Genomic DNA, 14,161 nt, shown 5'->3' on the forward strand with positions numbered 1-14,161 from the left:
GCTTGGGTTGCGCTTTGCTCAAGGGCTGAATTAGTGCTGGTAATTGTTTTATGAAGGCAGATGGGTGAGCAAGCAGATACACACTGCTTAATAAAGGACAAGAGAAACTTCTCTGGCGTGAGCTTCAGAGCAAAGCAGGGAAGGTGGTAAATTACTGGAGAAGACTCCTGTGCAGAAAGCTCAGGCTAAAGTGATGCAAGGAGAGATTCTGCCAGTGGCTTAAGAGTTCTAAGGGAATAAGCATTGTGTTGTTTAAAAAGTGACAGCTTGATTCACTCAGGTGACAGAGTGGCAAAATTGTTTTGAGTATAGCAGGAGTCTATAAGGAGCCAGCCAGGATAATAAAAGGAATTTAAAAGTAATTAAATAAAGTTTAAAAAGGGAAAATTTCCTACCCTAAGCCAGAGCCAAAAGGATTTCCTGGAGGGAAAGTAGGATTAGTCAAAGCTGACAGTTTTATTGTTTTATTGTTTCTCCTGGGGCTTAAGTGCTTCGGCCAAGGCTGCAGGGAGAGAGAAAAAAAAAGGAAAAATGGCTTTTAGCAGTCGGTTTTCACTGCCTGAATTATCAGTGGATAAGGAGATTTTGGAAGCAGTGGAACACTGGGAAGTAGATAACCCAGAGGATGAAGATGCCCAAAGATTAATGGAAGCAAATCCAGATGTAGTTAAACCACTGGGGCGGAACAAGTTCCAACTCAGCAGGACTTACTAACAGAAAAAATTCCTGATGAAGAAATAATCACCCAGAGGGGAACAGCAGGAGCAGAGGCCAGCAGCAGTCCAGTAGATGCAAAAGATATAAGTTTCAGGTTGCAAGAACAGCTTACCCTGATGATGGCAGACTTCCTGGGTTGCCAGAAGCAATGGGTGAATGCACACACAGCTAGGGAACTTCAAGCAAGAAGATACCACAAAATGAAACTACAGATTTTACAGAAGAAAATTGCTGAGAAACAACAAGCCAGAGACTCGATATCTAACATTGACAGGAGAAACTTACCATATTACCAAGAGGGCGATGACATTTTTTCATTTTTATCACTTTTTGAATTTTCATGTGCTGATCTGAACGTGCCAACACAATTATATTTAAAAATTCTACGATCTCAAGTTTCCGGGGAGTTAGCCACCCTTTTAGCAAGAATTTCCAAACAAAATTTAACTTGGGAACAGTTTAAACTCCTGGTTTACCAAAGAGGAGGTTTTACACCAGAACTGCTAAGGCAACAGTTTAGAAAATTGAGGAAGACCCCTCAAATGAGTTATTCTGCCCTTGCTGATCAAATAGAGGTGTTAAGCGACCATTGGTTAGAGGCTGCCAAGGTCAATACATTCAAGGACTTAAGAATGCTACTGTATATAGAACATTTTCTAAATTTGGTACCACCAGAGTTAAAGAGTAGCTTATTGGAGAAAAATTGCACAGACCTCCAAACATTGGCGCTCAAAACCGATGAATTAATTTCCTTAAAGAAAAGTGAACCTATTACCAGAGTAAGGCCTATTCCAGAAGTGCTTAGAAGGCAGAGTCAATACAAATCCAAGAAAACAGTGGTTCCTGAACCAAGACAGTCTTTTGCTGGAGAGCAAAGAAGCATGGGCATTAGCCAGATTAGGTCACCCTTGGCTTGTTTCCATTGCGGAGGAGCCCATTTAAAAAGGGATTGTCCACGACTGTCGGGATCAGATAACCAAGACGGGAAGCAAGTTGGTAAACCACCTTTACCTGCCCCACGGAAATTCCAACAGACACCCTTACCAACACCAAGAAAATTCGAGAAGGCACCCATACCGACTCAACGGAAATTCAAATCAACTACCCAAAAGTCAATTATCTCAGTGCAACGCCTCTAGAAAAACAAGAATTACCAGCAGAACCACATGTAGTTAATCAACTAAGGAATGTGCCACCCCAGAGACAAGGAGGAGTCAATCCAAATTTTTCTGAAGCCAGTGAAATGCAAGCAACGGAGCCAAGGATTGTGCCAAGGATAATGGGCTTATGAGTAGCTCAAGTCTCTACAACAGTAAACCAACAGACATCCTCAGGGGAGAAATTTTCAGTTATAAATCCCAGTAGCATCCTACCGGAAGAACAGTTTTATTGGTCACTGAAAAGTTTTTCGGAACTGGTAACCCTACATTTTTCTACAGGAGATTTGACCATAAACGCCTCTAGGGATACCGCCGCAGATATCTCGTCAATCAACAAACAGTTTGTAGATTCGGAACTAATCTTAAATAACCTGAGATGGCCAGTAAAAAATTATGGATCCGGAGAAGTAATCAAGCGATGCGTACCATTAGTCTACGTGCAAATTAACTACAAAAATTGGAAAGGAGCAAAATATCTATTAGTGCATGAAGGTAAACCCAATTTCTTGATAGGCAACGACTTGGTGTTTCTTAATCACCAACATACGGAAAAATCCACATCAATACAAGCTGTAACAAGGTCTCACAGCAAAACAATGCAACATGTACCAACTGAAGAAGACTCGGAGGATGACTCAGAGGGACAATTAGCACAGCTGCAGCAGCACCTTGAGGACGAACTAGATAGTACAACCAAAACAAAAACAGAACCAGAGGATCTACCTGTAACAATGGGATCCGAAGTATTCAAACAGAAGCAGATGGAAGACCCTACGTTGGATTCTTTGAGGTCACAAGCTGACGATTACGCCAGACAACCGGTACAACAAAAAGTATCCTTTTTGTGGGGGGAAAATGGATTGTTATACCGGGAATATTTCCCAAAATCGAATGAACAGGTGGAACCTGTACAACAACTAGTCATTCCAAAAGAGTATAGGGAAAAAATTCTACAAATGGCCCACGATAGTCCAAGTAGCGGACATCTGGGAATCCAAAAAACGTTAAGCAGGATTTCACAACATTTTTATTGGCCTGGAATTTCTAAAACCGTCAGGGACTACGTTAATACCTGTGATTACTGTCAAAGAACAGGGAAACAGACTGATTGTACAAAAGCAAATATGCAACTAACCGAAATTCCTGACCAAGTATTCCAGTATCTTCAAATGGACGTATTAGGACCTTTTGTACCAACGAAGTCAAAGAAAAAATACATAATCTCATTCATTTGTCAAGCCAGCAGATGGATCGAGGCATATGCAATTAGCAACCTTTCGGCACAAACTATTGCTAGAGTTGTAGTGGATTTATGTTCTCGAATAGGGGTACCTACTCAAATTATTTGCGATCAAGCCGGTGCTTTCAAAAGCAAATTGATTAACCGAATTTGTGAGATCAGTGAAATTAAATTAAACTTTAGCATCCCTTATCATCCGGAATCCCACGGAATGGTGGAAAGAGGACAACAAACCTTGTTGAGGATGATTAAAACCCTAGTCCAAGAATATGGGAACATTTGGGATGAACTATTACCTTTTGTTTTGTTCGCGTACAGAAGTGCACCTCATGTTTCTCTGGGAGGTTTTTCGCTGAGTGAAGTAGTGTTTGGGAAAAACCTACAAGGACCATTAGATCTACTGCGATCAGACTGGGAAGGTGTGGTCAGAAGTAGCACGGTTCCAGTCGTGGATTTCGTCCGGAAACTACAAGAAAAACTTCTAGCGGTGCAAGAATTGGCAAGAGACAATTTGTTGAAAGCCAAAACAAAACAAAAATACTATCATGACAAGAAGGCCCGTTACTGAGAGTTTGAAGTGGGTGATATGGTACTTGTACTAAACCCACTCAGACCTTCAAAATTGGAAGTAGTCTGGGAAGGTCCAGGGGAAATCATACAAAAAGTGGGAAATGTGAATTATCTTGTGAAAATGTTAAATTCATCCAAGAAACCAGTTATGTATCATGTAAATAGTTTTAAAATGTATAGAAACAGATCTGAAAAAAATTCTGATTGTAACAATGTGGGGAGAAAAATCGAACATAATGTAACAGATCGTTAAAAAATTGTATGCTGATATAATATGGTTACCTTGAATTTCTGTTTAAAATTAATTAACTTGTTTTCTTTTTCCGTATTTTTCATAGAGATGTATTTAGCCATAAGAAAAGAGATATTACTGTTATGAATTTAATACTTTGCTAAGATGGAGTCTATCCCTGCAAGACTTTGATTTTGAAATACAACATATCCCGGGAAAATTAAATATTGTTGCAGATAGTCTTTCACGAATGTACGCTGATAATGAAACTGAGTAATTAAGATAACTGTATATACACATGTGATATTGTAAATAGTCACTTGCATAATCAAATGTTAAGTAAGTATAAAAATAAGAACTCTAATAGTTCTATATTTTGTATATTTAAGGGGGGCGTGTCATGAATTTGATTATGAAAATTGTAAAAGTAGAATAGAGATGGATTTTGTTTCATAACAGCAACGAAACAACTAGAAGCTGACTGATGTCCAGGTGTTAATTAGGAAGAAAAAATTGTACAAGGTCAGTTCTTTTTCCAGCAGAAGAAAAAATTCAAGAAGAACAAGATGACCCTTATCTTATCAAAACTCCAACGGACAAGGACACAACAGCTTAATTTAAGAAAGATGGGCGAAGAGAGAAAAGAAGGACGGAGAAGAGAGATGGGGGAGAGTTGCTTGCATGACAGCCAGAGACGACACACGGAGAGAGATGCATCTGGCAGAACTTTAATTTGGAGACTGCGTAAGAATGTTAATTTAAGATATAGCTAGACTGTCTATTGTTTTCATATTATAGAGGAAATATCTGGTGGTGAAGGCTGGGGTACTGGAAATAATTAATGACGATATTATGCTTTAGTATGTTTGTTTGAATGCTATCTTGCTTTAATAAAAGATAAAAAGACAATTTGTCTGTAAGTTGGCTCCTTGTTTAGACCACAGCTACTATGGTAAAATTGGCTACTTTAAAAATATATTATTTGATCTGGCCACGTTTACGCTACCAAATTAGGGTCCTAAAGTAATAAAAAAGGAAGAGCAGATCTTCCAGATTGTTTATTTAAAATCGGGACAGACTTGGGTGAAAGAGTGAGAAGTCGCCTAGATCAAAATTACAGGACCCGATTTTGCTGGCAATAGGGACGGATCATTCCGGACCCCTCTCTGTTTCGTGTAAAGGCAGTTCTAGGGAACGCTTTTACGACAACATCTATCCTCCATTAAATATTTTTTTAACTTCACCTTACATTGTCCTCCTTCCAATTTTAAAATATCTTTATAGGTTAACAATTTACTTTTGTATGCCATTTCCCTCATGTGCGGGTACAGGTAGTGCCATTTTAGGTGGGAGTCTTGATTGGAAAGTGTTCCAGATTCTTAACATAGCTTGCTGTAAGTAACAATTATTAAAATCAGCATTTACTTTCATTTTATTATACTAAAGATACCCATGCCATCCATATCTCAAATCATAGCCTTCCAAATCTAATAATCTTCTGTTGCTCAATGTAACCCATTATTTCAGCCAAACTAGATGACTTGCTGCATAGTATATTTTTAGGTTCGGGAGACCAAGCCCTCCTCTTTCTTCAGGATCTTGCAAACACTTGTACCTAATCCATCAACCATCTGAATTGGGCCCTATAGGCAAAGAGTTATTCCAATAATGAAATCAGAAGAGCCATCAAACCAAGAAAACAACACCAAACTTAAGAGGAAAAACAGCTGTGATGGAATGCCTAAGTCACACCTGTGCATCATATGGAGCTCTAGGGCAGGAGCCTATGGCAGGACAGGAAAGGCAAAGTCAAGAAGGATAGTTGGAGACTGAGGGGAGTTAGAGAAAAGTTTTGAAGTGTTAAGACAGAGACTGGAAAGTTGGTGTGTGTTAGAGAATAGATAAGAGAGAAAAGTAATAGAAAATAGACCGTCATCAGATATTGTTAGAGTGGTTGATGTGAATGAAGACAAACAAACAAACAAATGTGTAATCCTATCCAAGTTTAATGATTGAACAATAAAAGAACATCTATGACTTCACTTCTGTGATTTACCAATCAAACAATAAATAAACCTATTATATTTGGCAGCCCGGGTCTAAGAAACATATTTGATACAGTGTGGATAAAGATCCACTGGTGGCAGCGTGTAAAGGGAGAAAATAGTACTTCATGTCCGAAGGTGAACCAATGTTTGAAGGAAGACAAACAGGGGACACTGGGGGGACGCAACAAAAGCCATCCAGAAATAAAGTATTTCTGCCATACATCAAAGGGGTCACAGACCACATGAGGAAACCTTTCAAAAAAAACACAACCTACAAACAGTATTCAGGCCCACCACAAAAATATAACAAATGTTATAGTCAGCAAAGGACAAAAGGGAGCCTCTCACCACTGCAGGAGTATAATGGATACCTTGCAGTTGTGGACAGGTATATTGGGACCACAAAACGCAGCATCCACATCAGAATCAAAGAACATGAGAGACACAGCAGACTAAAACAACTGGAAAAATCGGCAGTAGCTGAACATGCCCTGAAACAAACTGGACATGAAATTTTATTTCAAAACATAGAAGTACTGGACTACACCAGCAATCATTATGTTAGACTACACAGGGAAGCTATTGAAATCCACAAACCCCAGCAATGCTTCAACAAAAAAGAAGAAAGTCTAAAACTCAACAAAGCCTGGCTCCCAGCACGGAGAAACACAGCCTGCAAAAGGTCAGCAAACTGTAACCAGCCACAAGGATCACTGCACACAAAAGACTAGCTAACGACACCCATCAATCACAGTGACAGATCATTTTCCCCCTTATCACAACAATGCACCCACAACAACAAAAAACACTGATCACCATAATCACCCAATCTCCTGAAAAGTACAAAAAGCTGATCCCACAGCTATAAATACTCAACTATCCCACAAACAGCACCAGAGCACAGAGTTCCGACTGCTGTCCTCTGAAGATGCCGGCCACAGAGACTGGTGAAAAATTAGGAAGAAAAACCTTAAGAACACAGGCAAACAGCCTGAAAAACCTACAACAACCATAGTTGGGAAATTGTTGCTCTAAGTATTTTTCTATGCATATTGCAAATTAATAATATGTTTTTAAGGAAACAGTTTTCAATGTTTTAACCCTAATCTTATTAGATGGTCTGAGAAGAATATTCTCAAAATTTGAATGTAACTCTAATGATTCCATATCCCAACTTGTGTTTCATCCTTAGTTCCTTACTCTCCTCTCCACGCTTCGGTCATCAGATAAATTTTATCACTGCTGTTTCAAAACCAATTGAAACCAAAACATCATTATCTAATTAAACATACAGCTGGGAACTTTAATTATTTTGGTTTTCGTACTGAAATATCATTATTCCTTTTTGTTTTTCATTGGATTCTAAAAGCTTGCCAGATAGCTCAGTGGTTTAGGTATCTGATTATGGAGCCATGAGTTGGGAGTTTGATTCCCCACTGTGCCTCCTTGACAGGTGCTGAACTCAGTGATCTACAGTTTGAAGATTCTCATCATCATCATTATCATCCTGGGTAAAATTCATTATTCTGAATCAAGGTACATTAGTAAAATCCTATTGTTCTAACAAACAGGCACAATTCTAACATGTAGGCAAACAGGCACTGCACTCATTTAGGTAAACATGTCAAAAGTAATCATAACTAAAATGAGTTTTTAATTTCAATGATGTTCTGTAGAAGTTTGATGCATGCAGCATGCAATTTTGGCATACACAATGAGGAATTGCCATAGTAGGACCAGCTGTTAGGGCACAGAAATTTGGCACACTATAAGTGCTTGCAAGAAAACAAGAGACCTTTCTGTCAGACTTTGCACCAGAAGCACTCTCCCTAACAACTTACCATCTCTCAAAGACATTTCTGTACGTACAAGCTTTTGACAACTGAGTGCCCTGCAAGGAAATTGTTGTATTTTGAACTGTTTTACTTTATACCCTTTCATGGTTTGCAATACATTTTATTCAGTTGTCTAACATATATTTATTGTATTTTAAATGCTGTAAGCCGCCCAGAGACCTTTGGGTAGTGTGGGCGGCATATAAATTAAATAAATAAATAAAAATAAATAAAAATAAAATATTTATTTAATATTGCAATTTATTATATTTTAACTGCATTTCTTGATTAAATATTTTGTAAGTTGTCTTGAAATTATTTATTGGGAAAAAGACAACATACAAATACAAGCAGTGCAGGAATAAAGAGGGATGCTTCCATTGTTTTTCTCATCTCCGTGTGCCTAAAACCAATGTAGTGTTGGTAGTGGAGGGAAAAGATACTATTGTGCTTTTTCCAATAATTGTTGGAGTTCTGCTGCTTTATTAAATAAAAGGAACAATATTCAGTTATTTCTGGCAGCAATTATTGAGTCCCCATTGATATTGTTGAGCACACACCAAGCCAGCAGATATTGGTGCTGCCCAACAAGAATCTCTGTAGGGACTTGTTCATTGCTGGCTAAGAATGACGGAATGTTACATCTTTTGTATAATAAAGCAACAAGATTTTGCCAATATAAACAGAAGCACGTTTGTTTGTTTGTTTGTTTGTTTGTTTGTTTGTTTGTTGGTTTGTTTGTTTGTTTGTTGGTTTGTTTGTTGGTTGGTTTGTTTGATTGATTGATTGATTGATTGATTGATTGATTGATTTTTGCATTCCTCCTCTCATGAGTTTAAAGTAATGTAAATGGGCCGCCTCCGCACAATGAATCCTGTGAGGTGAGTCAGGGTAAAGTATCACATTGTTGACAAACAGGGATCAAATGTCCATGTTTAATGTCAAGATTAAATATTAATGTTATGTTAGCCATGTTATCTTGAATGATCCATCATGTTTAGGACCTCCGTAGTGAGAAAATGAAGTAGTTGATTGAAGCCTTTTAATAATACAACAGTTTTCTTTTTGTTAAAACTTACCTCCACCTACTGGTCAAAATCTAGATTCTGGATTATAGAGCTACAGACATAATGTCTTTTGATGGCATAGTATTCTTTGTCTGTTCTAGCAAAAGAGTCTTTTGTGAAACCTGAGAGAGAGGTTTTTTCAGGAGTAAGCTTTTGTAGATTGGCACTTACTTCATGAGATGCTATAAATCACTGTGGCCATGGCATGTGAGGACTGATAGTTCTCAGCCTATGATTCATGATGTATTTGAAAACAAATTATTTTTTGAAAGGACATAACACTGCAAACACAATCACTCCTGTAAATATGTCTTTCAATATGATAATAAGATAGAAAGAAACTGCAGGCTGTGTTTGAGCATCACATGTTCACTCAGATCATCCCACCTCAAAGAGATCCAAGCAACATCAGAATTCACATTTCGTTTCATGAATCTTAATGAGTACTATGGTACTGCTTATTACTTTTGCAAATGTTCTCCACTGAAATGAATATGTAAATATAATTAAAATCATTTAGAAGAATGGTAACAACAAGTAGTTGGATTGATTTATTTAACCTTCTCCTCTCCTCTATGCACAAAAAGTAGAACTCAAGATCTTCATACAAGGTATACTAGCGATGCTATTGGAGGAATTCTAGGAGCTATAACCCCAAACTAACTTTTATGATCTCTGGAAACTGCCTGAGAATCCAGTGCATTCCACCTTAAATTCTATTTTGGAAGAAATTCTATTTTGCAATCTCTATCTGGGGAGCAGGATGAGAAAAATCACCATCCATTTCTGACTGTCCAAATTCTGCACTCAGTATTGCTGCTAAAATTGTTACATCTGAAACAGTGGTTTTTCTTCAAACGGCATGTAAACAGAGCTCTGATTTGTCAGTGTCCATACCACAAGTGGCTGCATCCATGTTGTCAAAACCAGGACCAGCCCAAGATACTTTGCTGAGGTAGACCAAGAAAATATGCCTCATAATTGCTCACGTGAAGGGACATATTAACTGAAGCCAGCACAGCTGTTTTGGTAAATCTGATGTAAAAAAGTAATGCTTTTATCTTTTCCTGGCGAAAAAATGAAGTAATAATGAAATAATTAAGTAACTAAACATTTGCTCCTCTTTCATGATGTGCAAAGTTTGGTGACTGAGATACATTCATTTCACTATATCTAATGGTAGAGTTGGCCTTGCTCAAAACCAAATGGAGCACTTCTGGAACTACAAGCTGTGCTATACATTAAAAAAAAATGCAGTTCCAGATCACAGACTGTGACAGAATGGGGATAGAGATGGACACATGAATGTATTTCAGTGAATGTAATGATGTACAGATTGACAATTTCTCCCTTTAGATGCACCCTCAGACCCAAATCCAATTTCTGCCTAGAGTTCTTTGTGGGAGTTCACGGAAAAAAGGAAGGCTAATTGCCTTAGAGAGAGAACAAAGGAGTCGACAGCGGATGTCCGAGCCAGCCGAGCCCACTGGCAACACCCTGAGAGCTCTTTTATTTACTTAGCATGATTTCATATTATGTTATGAGAGAAACAGATAAGATACTAGTTACCTAATCATAACTAGGATTGGCTAAAATAACCCTTTGATCTTGTGCTCTACCTCTAAGCAAAAGTGCAGAAGAAGGGGTTACCCCACCTGCTGGCAGCTGCCGCTTCCTGCCAGGAGTGTTTGCACCTCCCTGGAACAGAATGCAGCTACAACCTTTAAGCAGAGGTTTCCCACAGTTCTTGATCCAGCAAGTGACACATATGCAGAAATCTGCTCCATCAGAGCAACATGGGCTTAACGCAGTTCATAATAACTGAAAAGCAGGTTTACATCTGTCACATTCCCATGTGGCCTTTTGTTGTTTCACCAAGCAAAAGTTCACACTACGGGTCGTTCATCTGCCACCAGTTGATTACATCAAATTTGTTCACTATTAATGATAGAGGTCCAGCCAATGTATCATTTAAGAACCAAGTACAAATTGTTTATTGTTACAAGTGATAAAAGTCCAGTCGATTACGTTAATTCTCAATGAAACAGCCTTCTTTCTCCATTCTCAACCCCCTACTCATACTCTCCCTCACCTTTTATTTCCCCCCACTGAACTCTGTCCCCACCAACTCCTATTGTTGCATGCAAATTTCAACATAAATATTCATGAGCAGGGTGAATGCTACAACATCAAATTTATGAATGGTGGGAAACCTTTCCCCATCCTCCTGCCGTGAGTTGCATTAGCTTTTTGGGGTCATATACAAGCAGTGGGCAGAGTCAGATACATCTGGGCAGAACCACTCCCTGCCTATCAGTCTCTTTTTACCTTCTCTTTCCCTGACCTCCACATCTATTCACACAAATATATTTGTAGCCCATCCAATAAGTTCCCTTTCTTTCTCCCTTACTTTATCTCTACTGTTCTCAAATCCCTCATCCTTCCATTCTCCCCCTTCCCCAGTTTCTCAGCCACCCTCAAATCTTTGAGACAAATAAAGTTCCTATTGGTGCAATGGGACCCTTTTAATTCAAAGCCTTATTGCTATTCAATAAGGCTTTGAATTGAATTCAGGCCCTTTCTTGAAGCGGAAGCTGAGGCAGAAGGGAGTTGTGCTTGGGGGACATTTTATCTGGTGAAGTCTTTTCTGCTAGGCTGACCTTTGTACTCCCTGACCGCATGGGCTGAGGGGGCAGGGTTTTGGCTTTAAATGAGTGCAAGCAGAATTCTCTGGTTCTATTTTTGACTCTAATCTGTTAAATAGGAAAGCCAAATAGCACTGCATACACCTGGGGGGCAGGAATTTTTTAGGAGTAGGAACATACTTCCACACCATTAGGGAGCAGGGCGGGTAGGTGGGGGTCATCAGCCTTGGAAGGCAGCCCATCTAGGAGAAGGAAAACTCTGATTTCAAACCTCCACCGCATTGTGGCTATATCCACTGATGGAAAAGACTTCAGGAGTTAACCTCAAGGCAAAATCCAGAGCCGGAGTCCCAGAGGCAGTTCGTGTCTTTCTGGCAATTCCTGCAACATATCTGGAACCAGTTGTATTGGCTCTTGCCTTTCCATTTGACTACTTCAGTAATATGGAGAGGGGGGAATTTGCTGCTTGGGTAACAGCCTATCCTCCATATTATTTTACCCAGGCTTCGTGCTCTAGAGAGGACACTCCAGCTTCGTATACACTGTTGAAATAACATGGGAAATAGCAGTTACTGGTTATCTTTGCTTGATTGGCGTAGAACATGATGCCAGGGGCTGCTTCCAACAGTGGGAGAGGTCACTGCACCTCACTAGGTAGGGTGAAACCTGACAAGCAGATCGATAACCCTGCACTATGCAACAATCATAAGAAAATTTCTTCCCTAAAGTTGGGCACCTGGAATATTCAGAAATTACCCCTGGCTTGTCTGACGACCTGCAGGAAATAGACAACATGCACAAGACAGCAGTCATCGACATGGAATTGAATAGACTGCAGATGGAAATTGTTGCCCTGCAAGAGACGAGATTGCCAGACATGGGATTTGCCAAAGAAAAAAAACTTCTCATTCTTCTGGCAGGGAAAACCATTGAATGAGACCAGGGGATATGGTGTTGGCTTTGTGGTCAGAAATACTCTGCTGAGATCCATTGCTCCACCAACTGTGGGGAGTGAAAGAATCCTGTCTTTGCAGCCTGTCCTAGTAAGTACAACTTGCAAGCTCTTCGAGCTGCTCATAGCCAAGTCCAACAGGCTGCCAGGAGATGTTCCAACGATTATTGGCTTCAGCTCTGCTCTCAGATACAGATAACAGCGGACATAGGTAACATCAAGGGAATGTATCGGTATCAAGCAGGCTTTAGGTCCAATACAGAAGAAATCTGCTCCCTTGAAGTCTGCTACAGGCATGATCATCCAGGACTGAGCACAGCAGATGGAACGCTGGGTGCAGCACTACTCTGAGCTATATTCCAGAGAGAATGTAGTAACCGAAGAGGCACTAAATAACATCGAGTGCCTGCCTGTCTTGGAAGAGTTGGACAACAAACCAACTTTAGCAGAAATAAAAGCGGCCTTGGATTCCCTCACCTCTGGCAAGGCACCTGGGAAGGATAACATCCCTGTTGAAGTGCTGTAAAGAGATCATCACCACCAAGCTGTATGAAGTCTTTTGTCTTTGCTGGAGGGAAGGTGGAGTACCACAGGACATGAAGGATGCAAACATTGTCACATTGTATAAGAACAAAGGAGGCAGGGGCAACTGCAATAGCTACCATGGTATCTTTTTTCTCAGCATTGTAGGGAAGCTGCTGGCCCATGTTGTGCTGAAGAGACTCCAGGTGCTTGCAGACAGAGTCTATCCAGAATCACAGTCTGGATTTCAAGCTAATAGATCCACCATCAACATGGTATTTTCCCTCAGACAGTTGCAGGAGATATGTAGGGAACAACAACAGTCACGCTTTGTGGCCTTCATAGATCTCACAAAGGCCTTTGATTTGGTTAGCAGGGATGGCCTTTTTAAAATACTTCCCAAGATTGGATGCCTACCTCGACTCCTTAACATCATCAGGTTCTTTCATGAGAAAATGAAAGGAACTATAGTTTTTGATGACTCAACATCAGATCCCTTTGACATCTGAAGAGGAATAAAACAAGGCTGTGTCCTCGCGCCAACCTTGTTTGGGATCTTTTTTGCTATCATGCTGAAACACACCTTTGGAACTGCAACAGAAGGTGTCTATCTCCGGACTAGATCAGATGGAAAGATCTTTAATCTCTCTAGATTGAGAGCGAAGACCAAAGTCCAACTGAAATGCATGTGGGACTTCCTCTTCATTGATGATGCACCCATTGTTGCTCACTCTGCTGAAGACCTCCAACAACACATGAATCATTTTACCAAGGCCCGCCAAGACTTTGGACTAACAATCAGCCTGAAGAAAACACAAGTCATGGGCCAGGACATGGGCTCACCTCCCTCTATTACCATCTCCACACAAGAATTGGAGGTTGTTCATGACTTTTTGTACCTCGGCTCAAAGATCTCTCTCCCCCCTAGATGTCAAGCTGGATAAATACATTGGCAAAGTAGCTACCATGTTCTCTAGACTCACAAAGAGAGTATGGCTTAATAAGATCAAGATACCAAGATCCAGGTCTATAGAGCCTGTGTCCTGAGCACACTCCTGTACTGCAGTGAGTCCTGGACCCTTTGTGCACTGCAGGAGAGGAAGCTGAACATGTTCCATATGCGTTGTCTCCAATGTATTTTTGGTATCACCTGGCAGGACAAAGTTCCAAATA

This window comes from Pogona vitticeps, chromosome 2 (genome assembly GCF_051106095.1).
Source record: "Pogona vitticeps strain Pit_001003342236 chromosome 2, PviZW2.1, whole genome shotgun sequence".
Lineage (NCBI taxonomy): Eukaryota > Metazoa > Chordata > Lepidosauria > Squamata > Agamidae > Pogona > Pogona vitticeps.